Below are 15,905 nucleotides of genomic sequence, written 5' to 3'. Positions count from 1 at the left end.
TCAGCACGTGGGGACACAGCGGGTGACGGTGCGGCAGGGTTGGCGCAAGGCGACGCTGCGGGACCGGTGGGCGCCACCCGTTCAGCACGGTCGGCCACCAGCCCAGTTGAGGCCAGGCACGGGAGAATCCTCCTGGGATCGCGCGCCGCCAGGAGCCGTAGGCTGGGCGGGTGAATCAGCCTCGGATCGCCCGCTGTCAGTTGGATCTGCCGCGGCTTTCGTGCCCATCCTGTCTTTTTCTTCACACATAAAATGACAGGGTGAATTTGCACAAATAGCATCAACAGAATCAGAATTGTCATGGGATTTTTGCATATGATCGCGTTCGTTTAATTCCCCCCCACTATCAGGTAATATTGTGGGATCAGAGAGAAGGGCAATCTCTGCACAAAGCAAGGCGCCCGCATTTGGATGCAATTTGGAAAGCGGAAAGAGTGTCTCATCAAAAATAACATCACGAGAAATATAGATGCGTCCGGTAGAGATCTCAAGGCATTTATAACCTTTATGAAGATTACTATAGCCAAGAAAAACACACTGTGTGGATCTAAACTCAAGTTTATGATGATTGTAGGGACATAAATTTGGGTAACAAGCACACCCAAATATCTTTAGATAGTTGTAATCAGGTTTTTGATGATAGAGACGCTCTAATGGGGTAGTGTTTCCAATAACTTTGCTAGGGAGCCTATTGATAAGATAGGTGGCAGTAATGAAAGCTTCATCCCAGTACTTGAGAGGCATAGAAGCATGAGCTAAAAGAGAAAGACCAACTTCAACACTGTGGCGATGTTTACGCTCAGCAGAGCCATTCTGTTGATGAGCATGAGGGCAAGATACATGATGGGCAATCCCAATGCTACGGAAAAAAGAGTGGAGTTTCTCATACTCCCCTCCCCAGTCACTTTGGACAGCGAGGATTTTTCTATCAAATTGGCGCTCAACAAGTTTATGAAATTCTTGGAAAATAGAGAAAACCTCAGATTTGTATCAAAGCAAATAAATCCAAGTGAACTTGCTATAATCATCGATAAAACTGACATAATATTTTTTTTGACCAAAAGAATCTCGGGCATGGCCCCATACATCACTGAAAATAAGTTCTAACGGAGCATGAGACACACTAGTTGACTTGGGATAAGGAAGCTGATGGCTTTTGGCACATTGACAAGCTTCACAAACAGACTCACAAACTGGACTAGGAAACAAAGAAAGTTTGTCTTTATTGACTATTTGTTTGACAATGATCGAAGATGGATGCCCTAATCGTTGATGCCACCGTGCCAAGGAGGGCTTAATGACGGAGTAGACATGACGACGCTTGCGATCTAGTGCTCCAAATGCAATGGGGTAGAGCCCTCCAACGCATCTATCGTGATGAAGTACTTCCCTCGTTGCCCGATCCTTGATGAAAAAATAACGAGGGTGAGTTTCAAAGAAGACATTATTGTCGGTGGCTAGTCGAGACAAGGATGCAAGGTTTTTGTCAGCTTGACGGACATGAAGCACATCTCGAAGAACAAGATTATGTTTAAGTGTAGGGGAATTAATAGAACTTAGACCGATATGACAAATATCCATACCTCCACAACTGGCGGTGTGAATCTGATCGGCGCCATGATAGCGCTCACGGAGAGCAAGTTGCTCGAGCTCGTTTGTCACATGATCCGTTGCGCCGGAGTCCACGTACCAGCCGCCGTCTCCACCCTGCTCATGCATGCCAGCAGCAACATGGCGATCCGAGGGCACAAAGTCCTCGTCGTAGCGATGCCAGCAGTCAATCACCTCGTGGCCAGACTTCTTGCAGAGCTGGCATCGAGGGCGCGAACGGGAAGGAGGACGGCGGTCGTTGTTGTTGTTGAAGTCGCCGCTGTTGCCGCTGGTGTTGTAGCCACCCCCGCCATGGGAGCCAGAGCCCCCACCAGACCGTGCGCCATCGCCAGGAGAGGCGCCGCGTCCACGCCCACCACCGCGCTGCCCCTGGTGACCGCGCCCACGGCCGCGGCCACGAGAGGCGGAGTTGACGGAGGACTGCCGAAGGTCGCCTCCATGAAGGAGCGTGAGGCGGGCATCAAAACTGAGCAGCTGGCTGTAGAGTTCTTGGACGGTGATGGGTTCCACCCTGGTGGCAAGTGCAGAAACCACCGGGTTGTACTCCATGTCCAAGCCGGCAAGGATTTTGGAGACAATCTCCGGATCAGAGAGGGCCGCAGACGTGCTTGCGACCTCATCAGTGAGACTTTTGATCTTACCAAGATAATCAGCCATGGACATGTTACCTTTCTTGAGGTTGGTGAGCTCGATGCGAGTGTTTATCGCTTGGGCTTGACTTTGTGCAGCAAACATGGCGTGGATGGTGCGCCACACCTCGGCCGGCGTCTGGAGCGTGGCGACCTGAGCAAGAATCTCACGGGAAAGTGAACCCATTAAGTATCCTTGGAGTTGTTGCTGCTGTGCATACCAGAGGGATCTCGCAAAGTTGACGACTTGTTCGTCTTTGCCTTCCTTGGTGATGGTGAGGGTAGCTGGCGGTGGCGGGCTCGTCGCGTCGAGGTGGTGCTCCATCTGGGCGCCTCTGATCTGCGGGAGCACAATGGCCTTCCAGAGCAAGAAGTTGCCCCGCGTAAGCTTCTCCTGTGGTGGCGATCCGAGGGAGGTGGTGTTGTGGGTGGAGGTGGAAGATGATGCAAAGGTGGAGGATGGAGTGGTGGCGAGCGCACCCATGGTGCTTGGAGTCATGGCTGCGGTGGTGGTGGACATAGTCTCGATCGCGAAGGTAGCTAGATGCAATCTCTCTCGATTGGATGAGGAAAAGGCTCTGTTACCATGTAAAAGTATTTGGGAAGCGTAGAACCCTTTGTCTCGGGCCGCATGTATATATTGGGCAAAGCCTTGGCATACAAGTTATAGGAGGAGATCGATGGAACGATCAGGAGATCGACCAGATCGGTCGTTACAGGAGATCGAGAAGGAGAAGAAAGGATAGAACGAAATACAGAATTTAAACAAACTCTATCCCTATACAACTCCTACTATACGTATATTCCAACAGTCGCCGTGGTCACTCGCCGGTGGCCGGAGGCCCGTTTGAATCGCCAGGCTTGCTTGTTCAAATGCGTTCTTCCGAAGAATGATCACACCAAAACTTACACGTTGTGCAGAACAATTTTAAAATGCGTCTTGGTAGTTCCTGACAGGAAAAACAATTTTAATTAAGCCTGTACTCTGCTTCTCTGAAAGTCTTGTAGAGTGGAACATATATGCTCGTATAAGGACAAGGCATGTGCTCTGCACTCACTACTTGCTCATTATGAATGGAAGCACATGCTCTAACAAATGTTCTGTTCCACGGTTTCATTAATTATTAATCTGCAAATGCTCGGCCATAATCACAGTTACATCACATGGAATGTTCACAGAGATTCATGTTTTCCCACTCGATATAACTGAATTTAGCGGCCATGGCTGGAAGACCTTCACAGGCATGTATTACTACAAACTATGGACAACAGTGTCCCCTTCCCTGCTACTCCCTCCGTTCCAAATTACTCGTCGCTGGAATGGATGTATCTAGAACTAAAATACATCTATATACATCCATACGCGAGACAAGTAATTCGGAACGGAGAAAGTAGTTTCTGAACAACACGGCCAAACTCTGCCTGGAGGACAGAAGGGCCATGCCCAAAGTGTTAGGCTACCACGGGAATGGCCATGGGACAAATGGTGCCGGCACGTGCGGTGCTGCAGCAGGCGGCACCTGCTCCGGCTCGGGATGCTGTTGCTACGAATGACCATGTCTCCACGCCCACCCACACGGCCAGGGCCGACAGCAACTCCGACGTGCACTGTGGTCGTCCACGGCCATGATTGCAGCGCCGCCGTCTCAAATGGCATGGCCGGCTGCTCCTCTTCCTCCTGCACTTCCCACTCCTCTGTCTCAGGGACGGCGACATCTCCTTTGGCCAATAAGGCCAGCTGCTCCGCCAGGCCCACCCATTTGACGAGCTTGGAGTCCTCGAGAGCCTTCTGGCATCCAAATTGACCTGTGGTGAAGAGGGTCTGATCGAGCTTCAGGGATCAATCACGCCCAACAATCCAAGGCAAGCTAGGAGCCTTGATCGTTGATATTTTTTTGCGAAGAATATCTATGAGCAGTTGATCGTTGATATTTCCATTCGTGCTGGTCGATGGCTTGTTCCGAAGTCACATATGACCTGTAATTATGTATATATATGCGCTTGATCATATATGTATCTGAATCGTTTCCAGCCTGTTTCTTATACTACTTGCTTATTCTTCGAATGCAGATTTTGTGAGCTTATGCACCCGGGCCTCACTATCCTAACACTTCAATGTTGCTTTGAGATCTGTGCTACACAACTACCTTATTACATGGAATTTTCTCTTTTTTGTTCCTCTCATATAAAACATGTCTTGAACTTCAAACTTTGCAGTACAACATAACTTTGTAACTAGAATGTGAGATAAAACTTTCAGATTTTTTTGTCCGACATAAATATGAAAAATAAGATTTTTTAATCAAATAAATCTCATTTTGTATATTTATGTTGGACCAAAAAATCTGTAAGTTTTATCCCACATTCTACATAGAAAGCTTTGTTGTGCTGCAAAGTTGAAGTACAAAATACATGTTCTATATGAGAGAAACAAAAAAGAGAAAATTATTTGCACGAATCGTGATGCAGGAATGAGTGGTTGGATAAGAAGTACCCGGGTGCATAGGCTCTAAAACACGTTTTCGCTTATTCTTCATATGGGATGGCAGCCAAGTCTGGAATTTGGTGTAATGTTTTCTTGCTCGAATGTGTGCATTCAGTCAAGGATTCGGGCTCTGCAATAGTGACAGCTCTGGCTGCTGCATGCATGCTGAATCAGAAGCAGTTCCATGGTACTGGAGCCAAATGTGGTTCAACACAAAGAATGTAACATCGCCATTAGCCTGTCACTGAGCATTGCAGTATGGAAACAGGATCAAAATCCAGCCTACACTGTCACTAGACAGACCTTCAAATTTCCATACCTTCATCACTGAGTATTGCAGTCTAACGTCGCCATTACACAGCACTTCAAATCTCTGAATTTTCAATGTGAGACCGACGGTTGGGGCGTGCATCGGCCATGCTCTTGAAAGCACCCTCCGCAGCCTCCACATCTTCATCCCCCGCGCCATGGGTGAACATCATGAAATTGACGCGGGCAAGGCCGGAGAGGTGCGGTGTCAGGCACCGGTCTGAAGAAATCGACACCTGATCTTGTATTCAGTTTAACACAGGGGCGGAGACAGGACCCGGACACCTAGGTCCCAGGCCCGGGGCGTGGGAAATTTGTTTTACGCTCAACTACCTAGATTTCATGTTGGGCCCGGGGTGTAGCCCAGCAAGCACTGCACGCAACCGACGGAAGAGGCGGTCTCGTCCTCCGTCCTCCCAGTTTCCTTCCACTGGGCGCGGCCTTGACCTAACTCCTGCGACGAGCGGCCGCGAACCGGCTCTACTACTCCCCGGCCAGCCGTCCCTCCCTTCGCACCGGTGCAGTGGTGCTCCCCCTCCCCGCTGCCCGTGACGCCCTGCAACCACGCCCCGTTCCCCAACGCGTGCCATGGCGGCCGCCTCTCCTGCGCCGCGGGCGCGTCGCCCCGCCCTTCTGGACAGATTGCTCCGGGCGACTATTGTGTTGACCAGTTTGATTATATGATGGTAAAACTCCTTTCTGAAGATTTATTCTCCATACATTTAGCTGCATTTGTTGGTTCAGACTTCAAACTGATGTGCACACAACGATGTCTAAGATCTGCTCAAATTTGCTGCTTCAAATTGAAACAGATTTGATGTATTCAGTATATGTTCATTTTCTTCACAGGAGCTCTTTGCTTGACCTTGTGCACGGTACCAAAAAGCTGCAGCAGCAGAATTTTTCGTCCAAGGAAATCAATACACTTGAGAGGAACTTCTGACATATTTCTTTCAGGTAAAGCATTACTAATATGTTAAGTATACAAGTGAACAGTGGCGGAGCTTGAGCCAAGATCATGGGGGGGCATGGGCTGAAGGGGGGGCAAACATAACTATTTTCAGCTTATTTTTGGTGGAAAATAGGCCTAATACAAAGAAATATATGCATGGTTTCTTGTGAGTTGGGGGGGCCATGGCCCCTGTTGGCCCCCATGAAGCTCCGCCACTGCAAGTGAAGTTTGTTTTCTTTTGAGAGAAAGGGTGTAATGCAAAAGGTTAATTCATACTATGTAGCATGTAGCTTTGCAGATTTTAAGGGTCCATAAGCATTGGGTTTAAATTCTAGATCGATTGTGCAATTGAGCCATATTGAACGTTTTCGTATGTGGTATTTTTTTGGGTAGATATGAGGTACTTTGAGGGTAGTTATACGCGGTAATGATTTTCAGTCTCGCCAATATATTTTGGGCCCGGGGTTTGCTCCAATCCTGGCTCCGCCACCGGTTTAACAGGTCAGGCGCCGGTCTGAAGAAACCGACAACTGGTCGTATATTCAGTTTAGCAGGCAGCGTATCGCTTTGCCGGTAATTCAGATTCAGCCGTCCATCCTTCATCCAGCACCTAAGACCTCCCCTGCCGCATCGCGCCAGCAGGAGCTCGTTCTGGACGTGGATCTTCGTCTGGACGGCTACTGGGCGCTCCACGTCGCTGTCCGTTTTCCGACACTCTCACCGGCTCCCTTTCTTTCTTTTTTGCTTCTCAATTGGATTGTAATTGCAATAAAGCCTGTGATCTCGTTTTGTATAGAGTTAAACGCTAGCCGCCGTGTTCCGTCTTGCTCAAGCTCGCACCTCTATTGGTTGGTGGCCAAAACCCTAAGGAAACTCCCCAAAGCATGCCCTGTTTTAATGCGTTTCATCACATTTCACTGAATATTTACAGTGTTCCAGCCATCGACCCATCACTTTTCCGGCACACCCCGTGGATACTGCGCTCAGTCACCGGTCACCGGAGCCTCGTACGTGGCACCAAAGAGTGCTGATGTGCCTTCTGAATCTGCCTCCCAATAGAGGCGGAGGATGCTGTCGGCTGTGTGTCAGGCGACACAGGGTTGTTTCCAGCTAGAAATTCTGATGAACAAAAGTAATTCTGATGTACTCCCTCCGTCCAAAAATAAGTGTCTCAACTCTGTACTAACTTCAGTTCAAAGTTGAACTAAACTTGAGACACTTATTTTTGAACGGAGGGAGTACAAACTGGTAATACTACGAGGATCAGCTCATAAATCGTCATCCTCTCATCACCTGCATTGTATTCCAAACAAAATGTGTGTACTGCCAAAGACGACACTGGCTCTATTCATCTTTTCAATTGCATCATGAACCATGTCACTGCTGCGGTCACCATTGACGCCACTGTGAGTTTGTTCCGAAATCTTCTTGTGTTATTTGTACCTTTTAGGATTTTGCTCAAGTTCCGGTACAGTACTGACATCCTGCATTGGCATTGGGCAGTACTTCATCCATCGGCCAAACCAATAATTCCACACAAACACTCAACTAATGGAGGCAACGGCCCTATGTGTTGGCAAGTTAGTGCTGAGTGGAGCGCTTAGCTATGCCAAATCCGCCCTGGCAGAGGAGGTGGCCCTGCAGCTCGGAGTCCGGCGTGACCAGGTCTTCATCACCAACGAGCTCGAGATGATGCAGGCTTTCCTTGAGTCTGCTCATGAAATGATGAGGGAGACGACAATAGGATGGTCAAGGTCTGGGTGAAGCAAGTCCGCGACGTCTCCTACGACGTCGAGGACAACCTCCAGGAATTCGCTGTGTGCCTCAAGAAGCAGTCCTGGTGGCGTATACGTCGCAACCTACTTGACCGGCGCCATGTGGCAAAGCAGATGAAGGAGCTTAGAGCCAATGCTGAGGATGTTAAGCAGCGGAACATGCGCTACAACCTCATCAAGGGCTCTAAATCCAAGGCGGCCACGGCTGCAGAGCAATCTAGCGTTACTTCTGCAGCACTGTTTGGCATCGATGATGCAAGGCATGCAATGAAGCAGGAGAAATCAAAAGTAGAACTTGTCCAGCTCCTCAACGAGAAGGAGAATGACCTTAGGGTAATTGCAGTGTGGGGAACAAGTGGTGATCTCGGGCAGACTTCCATCATCAGGACGGTGTATGAGGATCCAGATATTAAAAGCAAGTTCTCATGCCGAGCTTGGGTCAGAGTCATTCATCCTTTTAATCCAAAAGACTTTGTTCAGAGTTTGGTGCAGCAGTTAGATGCAGCCCTAGGGATTGATGTTCTGCTGAAAATGGAGAGGACGTTGCAAGAGTTGGCTGAAGAGTTTAATAGATATGTGAACAGTAAAAGATACCTGATTGTACTTAACGACCTGTCCACTATTGAGGAGTGGGATTTGATTAAAAGGTGCTTCCCGGACAAGACTATGGGGAGCAGGATCATAGTGTCCACAGCTCAAGTTGAAGTTGCAAGCTTATGTGCAGGGCAAGACAGCATAGTATCAGTGCTTAGGCGCATGCCTGATGATCAAAGTATTTATGCTTTCCACAACAAGGTGATATTCAAGTCCACCCCCTCCTGTTCGTTTAGAGCAACCTACTTGTTGGTGTTACACAATTACTCACTTAGTATACAGGCCTAATTTGCTTTTGGTGCTTTGCTAGCTAGTTGAATGCATGATGGATAGCTTGATTGGACGACTCAAAACACGAGTGAACAAAAATACTTTGTGCTTGTTTTTCATGAGCTTGTGTAAAGTTCAGGTCTATAAACTTGTGTACTAAAGCAAAGCCCAGTATATAAGTACAGTAGTGTCTAATGACCAAAAGAATCAAAATTATAAGTCAAGCCTTTCACAAACAAAATGCGCACTCCCATTCGAGTACTAATGTGTGTGTCTACCTGCACATGTTTGTTTGAATTTATTTCATATTTCAAGTTGTGGTTTCTTCAGGAAATGGTACTAAAATAGTTCAATCAGGGTTCAAATGGGAAAGTTGCATTTTAACTATTCAGTCGATTTTTATAATCTACATATTTAGCATTATTTTGCATTCATTCATGTAATAGGGTTCTCAACATGGTTGAACATTTCTTGCTTGTGCATAGGTCTCTCAAGATGGAACAGGTTTAGAGTCAAGCTCAGACCGTGTCACTACCACTACAGATAACAACTCTATAGTGCCTATTGGTGAAATATTAGAGGATCAATTTGAGGGTGCTGCTGAAAAACATACCATAACAAAGAGCTTCACTCGCACCAGGACAATGATAACTGCTTTGGAGGAATCTCATCTTGTTGGGCGAGAGAAAGAAAAAGTTGAGATTATCAAGCTAATTTCAAATCAAGCTACCCAAGAATACCAGGTGATCTCCATGTGGGGAATGGGTGGTCTAGGAAAGACCACTCTAGTCAAAGATATCTACCAAAACCAAGAGCTGAGTAGCACATTTGAGAAGCGTGCTTGTGTCACAGTTATGCGTCCATTCAATCTTGAAGGTCTTCTTAGGAGCTTAATTATGCAACTAGATAGAGAATCTTCAGATAAGAAAGACGTGGTGGGTTTGATAGGCAAGACAAGGAACACATTACTATTGATGCCACCAATAGAACTTACTAAGGAGATGGAAAGGCTTATAGAAGGAAAGAGGTGCTTGATTGTTCTTGATGATGTGTCATCTATTGAAGAATGGAACATGATAATACAAAAATTCAATGGAATGGAACATACAAGCCGGATCATAGTCACCACAAGGGAAGAAAATATAGCGAAACTTTGTTCCCAGAGACAAGAAAATATATACATGCTCAAAGATCTAGAAGACAAGGATGCACGTGATCTCTTCACTAAAAAGGTAGTTAGTTACAAAGTATTATCATCTTTATTTTTATTTGGCGCAGTCATATTGTGCCATATGTATTTTATTCGTCGCCTACCAAACTTGTTTGGTACTACAGGCTTTGTTGTTGTTGTTGTTGTTGTTGTTCAACCAAAATGATCAGCTCTATGTTGAACGTAACTTAATCTATTACACGTCCTTTCTCTACAATCATGGTGCATACTAGGACTAATTCAGGCATTGCAACAAAAATTTTGTTCTTGATTCTCAATAGTATGTTTTACAAATATATGCTTCCTAACATTAGTGATATCCTGGCACACTGGGAGTACATGCCAACAATTTGGTTGGTTCAGTTGCTCAATCACTTTGAAAAACATGGAAGCAAAGAGCTCTAACTGCATCTGCATCTTTTGTGTCCACAGAGAGCTCTAACTGCTCTATTCCATATCAATCAGTATTTAATTAGAAAAGCACCATCTGTTTTGCAATGTGGGGAACAATGTCTACTTCCTACGTAATATAGGTCCTGCCCAAAAAAAGCTATCGTGCTAATGATCTTTTATAAAAAAAATATGCATTAAAATTTGTAACAGCAAAAGAGCTCAAATTCAAAATGACATCAAATATTAACAAGCTAAACTGATACAGTTTGAGTATAAAGTGATTTAATTCTAGGTGCACACTTTTTAATACATATATACGAGACAAAGATTCTAGCATGTCAATTCCAGTAAGTATACTGAATATTATTTCCCAACTTGGTTTAATTTCCACAGTACTAGCTAACTGGACCGCATGATTTCAGGTATTCAAGAAGACTACTGATTTGAATTTGCATTATCCAGAGCTAGTTGAACAGACCGAACAGATTCTGAGAAGGTGTGGTCGACTCCCCCTTGCAATAGTCACCATAGGCGGCTTCTTGTCAAACCAACCAAAAACCTATTTGGAATGGAGGAAATTGAATGATAATATAAATTCTGAGTTGGAGATGAATCCAGAGCTTGGGACCATAAGAAATGTCCTTATGAGAAGCTATGATGGTTTACCTTATCACCTAAAGTCTTGTTTCCTATATATGCCCATCTTTCCCGAAGATTACAAGGTTGGACGGGGACGATTGGCACGTCGATGGAGTGCAGAGGGTTACTCAAGGGAGGTGCATGGCAGGCCTGTTGAGGAAATAGCGGATAACTACTTCATGGAACTTATTAGCAGGAGTATGATCCTACCATCTCAACAATCAATTCATAATATAAAAGGAATTGATTCCTGCCAAGTCCACAATTTTATCCGTGAAATTGGTGTCTCAAAGTCAATGGAAGAAAATCTTGTTTTTACACTTGAGGAAGGTTGCAGCTCAAATAGCCAGGCCACGGTGCGCCACCTGGCTATAAGCAGCAACTGGGAAGGAAATAAGAGTGAGTTTGAGAGCACAGTGGACATGTCCCGTCTCCGGTCACTCACGTGTTTTGGAGAGTGGAAGTCATTTTTTGTTTCTGACATGATGAGGTTGCTACGAGTGCTGGACCTGGAAAACGCAACCGGTCTACATGGTCATCACCTTAAGCATATTGGGAAGTTTCTTCACCTAAGATACCTTTCTCTAAGAGGATGTGATGACATTGTTCACCTTTCAGATTCATTGGGTAACCTGAGGCAACTTGAGACACTAGACATTAGAGGTACCAAAATAATTAGGCTGCCAAAGACAATCATCAAGCTTCGGAAGCTAAACAATCTTTGTGCTGGGAGAATGGTAGAGAATGAGGTTGCCACTTCGGAACTGTTAGGAGATTTGCCAGAGGTATTGAAGAACGGTCCATGCAATTTATTTGTCTGGATGGTGGCATCTTGTTTTATCTGTTTATCTGATGATCTTGACCTGAGCCGCCGAGCTATATGCACTTTGATGTGCTGCTCCGTATTTCCTGCTGCGTTGATGCGCCTGGAACTAAATGGGGTTCTAGTGCCAAGAGGAATGAGGAAACTAGAAGCCCTGCGTACACTGGGTGTTGTGAACATTGGGCGACAGGGAAAGGATGTTGTAAAGGACATAAAACGGCTCGTTCGTCTGCGCAAGTTGGGAGTGACCGGAGTCAATAAGGAAAACGGACAAGAGCTGTGTTCTGCAGTTGTTGGTCTGAGCCGCCTGGAGTCACTGTTGATACGGTCAGAGGGTGAGCCAGGTTTATGTGGCTGCTTGGAGGGAACATTCTCGTTTCAGGATAACAGAACACGATGCTGCCATACCAGTCCTTGGGAATCTACCCAATCTGACTTTCCTGCATCTCTTGGAGAAGTCAATCGAGGGTCAAGAGGTCCGTCTCAATTTCCAGCAGGGGACGTTTGTGAGTCTAGTGGTGCTGGAGCAGAGCATGGGACTTCTACAGAAGGCTGAAGTCCGTCAAGTTTGAACAAGGAGCAGCCCCGAAGCTTGAGGTGCTCAAGTTTGGTACGACTACATACATCGACAGCAGTTCCGTTTTCGGTCTACCATCTCTCTCAAGCCTCAAGGAAGTAGTGCTCCAGGGTTCCTACAATGACTCTGAATTGGAATATCTGAGGGCCGAGCTCGCTGAGAATCCACATCGACCCGTTGTGAAGAGGGTCTGATCGAGCTTGAGAGGCCAATCATGCGCAAACATCCAAGGCAAGCTAGGAGTATTGTCTGTGTTTTCATTTGTGTGCAGTATCTGCCAGCAGTTGTTTTTTGATAAGAATATCTATGAGCAGTTAATCGTTGATCTTTCCATTTGTGTTGGTCGATGGCTTGTTCCAAAGTCACATATCACCTGTAGCTATGTATAGGCTGCGAAGCCCGTTGGTGTCCTGATAGTTACGTATAAGTCGCATATCACCTGATCATGTATGTATCAGCCTGTTTGTTATACTACTTGTCTATTCTTCATATGGGATGGCAGCCAACTCATATAAATTTGGTATAATATTTTCTTCCTCGTATGTGTGCGTTCAGTACTTCAGTGATGGATTCGGACTTTGCAATAGTGACAGCTTTGGCTGCTGCATGCATGGTCAACCAGAAACAAATTTTGAGCAACGCTGACTGTCTGCGGTGATATATCTATATATGACACCGAGACTGCAGTTGTAAGTCCATGGTAATACTGGAGCCAAATTATGGTGATTCAACACGAAGCATAGAACACCGCCATCAGCCTGGTGTCACTAAGTATTGCAGTATCTAAAGAGGATCAAAATACAGTCTGTATGGCCATCCTAACTTTTGATATACGCCCTGTTATGAATGCTGAAAATGAAACAAGATTGTCATGGCTATAAAGCCTGTCATTTGTGGAGACTTGCGCATCTCGTTTTGTAAAGGGTTAAACGCTAGCCGTACGTCGTGTTCCGGCTAAGAAAATTCCACAAAGCATCCCCGGTTTTACCGCTTTTAGTCATGTTTCACTGAATGTTTAGAGTGTTCAGTTGCCGGTCGCCGGAGCCCAGTCGCCCCAACGCGCACGGACGCGCCTTTCAAATCAGCCGTCAAATAGAGGCTTGAGCAGTTCAACATTAACTAGGCGTCGCTCCACCTTCAGATTCCAAGCTTCTGGAGCTATGCATGGCTTGCATCTCCAGCACAACCAGCTTCTCCAAGGACACTGAGATGCACAGGTCACCAGATACAACTTTTAACAGAATGATTGCACAACCTGTTAGGAAAATACTCCCTCTGTAAACTAATGTAAGAGCATTTAGATCACTATTTTAGTATTCTAAACGCTCTTATATTAATTTACAGAGGGAGTAATATCTTAATTATTTACAGAAAATGGAAAAGCAGAAGACATCGAATATTTCTTCTCCAATTACTCGCAGGAAGTATTTAAAAAAGAAAATAGCAACAAGACTCAACAGTCTTACTTTGCTACCACGGCGCAGCTTCAGAATGAAGTGGGTTTTTTTAGATTCAGCGTGAGCTGGGTCCGGAACAGCTCAGTAAGCCTTGCTTGGGCATTGTTGCTAGCTTGGTCAAACTTGAGAGAGTAAAACTCACTGTCCCTGAATTTCTGAACTCCAGCCCCATAAAGAGGCTCTTGGCAGCCCCGAAGATCATATCACCCCCAACATACTTAATTAGAATGAATAGGCTTGGTGGATTCATCAAGCCGTGCTTATATTTTTTATTTACAGATTTGTTTATTTTTCTTGCTCAGATTTTGAGCATCCATGGAACTTAAGTCCTGGTTTTGATTTATAATAATATGGTCGATTAATGCAGAGGCCGGAGGTAAGCCGCCCTTTCCAAAATAACTAAATAAATCGAGACGTGCTTATAGTAGTTTGGTAGCCAGCGATTGAATGCACCACCTGTACAAACAGTTACTGAATCGATATATGGTTCCTCCTTGTCCCTTTTTTTTTGTGTAGGTTCCTCCTTGTCCTTGGTTACTAAACAGTAAGGAGTGCGTGCCAGAAAATCGAGACAGGGGGAATACTGTAACTGTAACATTTTTTGGGGCTGCTTGTCCCCTCCAACCAGAGTCGGCCAACTCAGATTGCTCTTTCCGAACATGAATTTGCTGCAGCCTTAGCCCTCAGCTCTGCTCAGACAGATCTTGCAACCCTACTCCAGGGCCGCTAGTTTTGCTGCCCCCTCGTGTTTCATTTCGTCGCCGAGCCTATATGATTTTCCATTAAAGACAGTAATATTGAGAGAGATATACATTCAAGTTCCGAGGCTACATTAGAGATAGGAGGATAAACAAGACAAGGTGCAGCTGTATCGGTCTCATTCAGCGGTCGAATCTAACAAATTCATAAGAAAGCACAAGTTCACACATCACAGGATGCAAAAGTTTGCGATGCATTTTACAGCTCAAGGGTGCAGAGGCAGTATACGATCATGAGCATCTTCACGTACACAGATCAGGGACTACATTACCATTTTCCTTCACTAACAATAACAGAACAAATACCTTGCTTTGGAAAACAGAGCAAAACGTACAGCTATGTACATTGCTTACAAATTCAAATGAAATAAAAAATACAAACGAGAAGGAACAGAGGTCGAACCGAGGACCGGGTGTGGTGCCAAATCCCACTTCCAATCGTGACAAGCTTGCCCCACAAGTCCTCCAGCATAAATTTCCTAGGACTTGGGAGAGATGGTAGACCAGAAAACAACCCAACCTTGGGTACGATGCTCGAACCAATCTGCAGCAGCTCAAGCTCGGGGGTTGCTCTATCCTCAAAATCCACTGAAATATATGAGATTACCAAGTAGCCGGTGCAGCTGCAGCACAACCATGCTCGGGAACTTTCCCTTACACTCTGTTTGGATGTTGATATTGAGGGCCATGGAATTGAATTGGCCCCAATATCAAATCTGCTTGACTTTGATATTGACATTGAACCCGAATTCTGTTGTTTGGATGTGCATAGAATTGCCACTTGGAATTTGAATGATAGCCTCAATTCTGAAGCTTGTTTGGATGGTCATCCTCTACATTGGAATTGCTCATTTGTCATATGATGAAAATTGAACTTCCATGTAATGTTTGAAACTAAAATATATGCAATCTTCATTTATTTTTTGAATGACTATATACAAAGAATACAATCTACTTATAAACAAGATGCACTTACCCAAAAACAACAATTATAAAACACTTATTTGATAGCAGCACATATACAGCAACAGCAGCACATATATATCAGCAGCAGCACTTATACATGATCAGCAGCACTTATACAGCAGTAGCAGCAGCAGATATATATAGCAGCACATATATAGCAGCACATATACAACAGCAGCAGCACTTATACAGCAGCAGCAGCACTTACACAGCAGCAACAGCAACATTTGTACAACAGCAGTAATACAACAAGAACATCAGAACTTATAGATCAGCACCATTTAGCTAACAACAAGACATAACTTGCGAAATTCAAGTCTAATACAATAACATAGGAAATTCAAGTGCGATGAAATGAAGCACATAGTACATGTGTTTTTCATCATTACAATAACATAGTAACTTCAAACTAGTCAATTGTTCTTCTCATTGAGCGTCAACAACCATTCCTTCCTAA

The 15,905-nt window shown here is 45.2% G+C and overlaps 2 pseudogenes; one reads left to right on the top strand and one right to left on the bottom strand.

Moving 5' to 3' along the window:
* Nucleotides 1–2,069: 2,069 nt before the first annotated feature.
* Nucleotides 2,070–2,208, bottom strand: LOC119351603 (annotated as a pseudogene).
* Nucleotides 2,209–7,495: 5,287 nt separating this feature from the next.
* LOC119299609 lies at nucleotides 7,496–12,491 on the top strand (annotated as a pseudogene).
* The last annotated feature ends 3,414 nt before the right edge of the window (nucleotides 12,492–15,905 follow it).

The sequence above is a fragment of the Triticum dicoccoides genome, chromosome 1B, assembly GCF_002162155.2.
Source record: "Triticum dicoccoides isolate Atlit2015 ecotype Zavitan chromosome 1B, WEW_v2.0, whole genome shotgun sequence".
Classification (NCBI taxonomy): Eukaryota; Viridiplantae; Streptophyta; class Magnoliopsida; order Poales; family Poaceae; genus Triticum; species Triticum dicoccoides.
The sequence above is the reverse complement of the archived record's forward strand: the minus strand, read 5'-3'. Positions and strand labels throughout refer to the sequence as shown.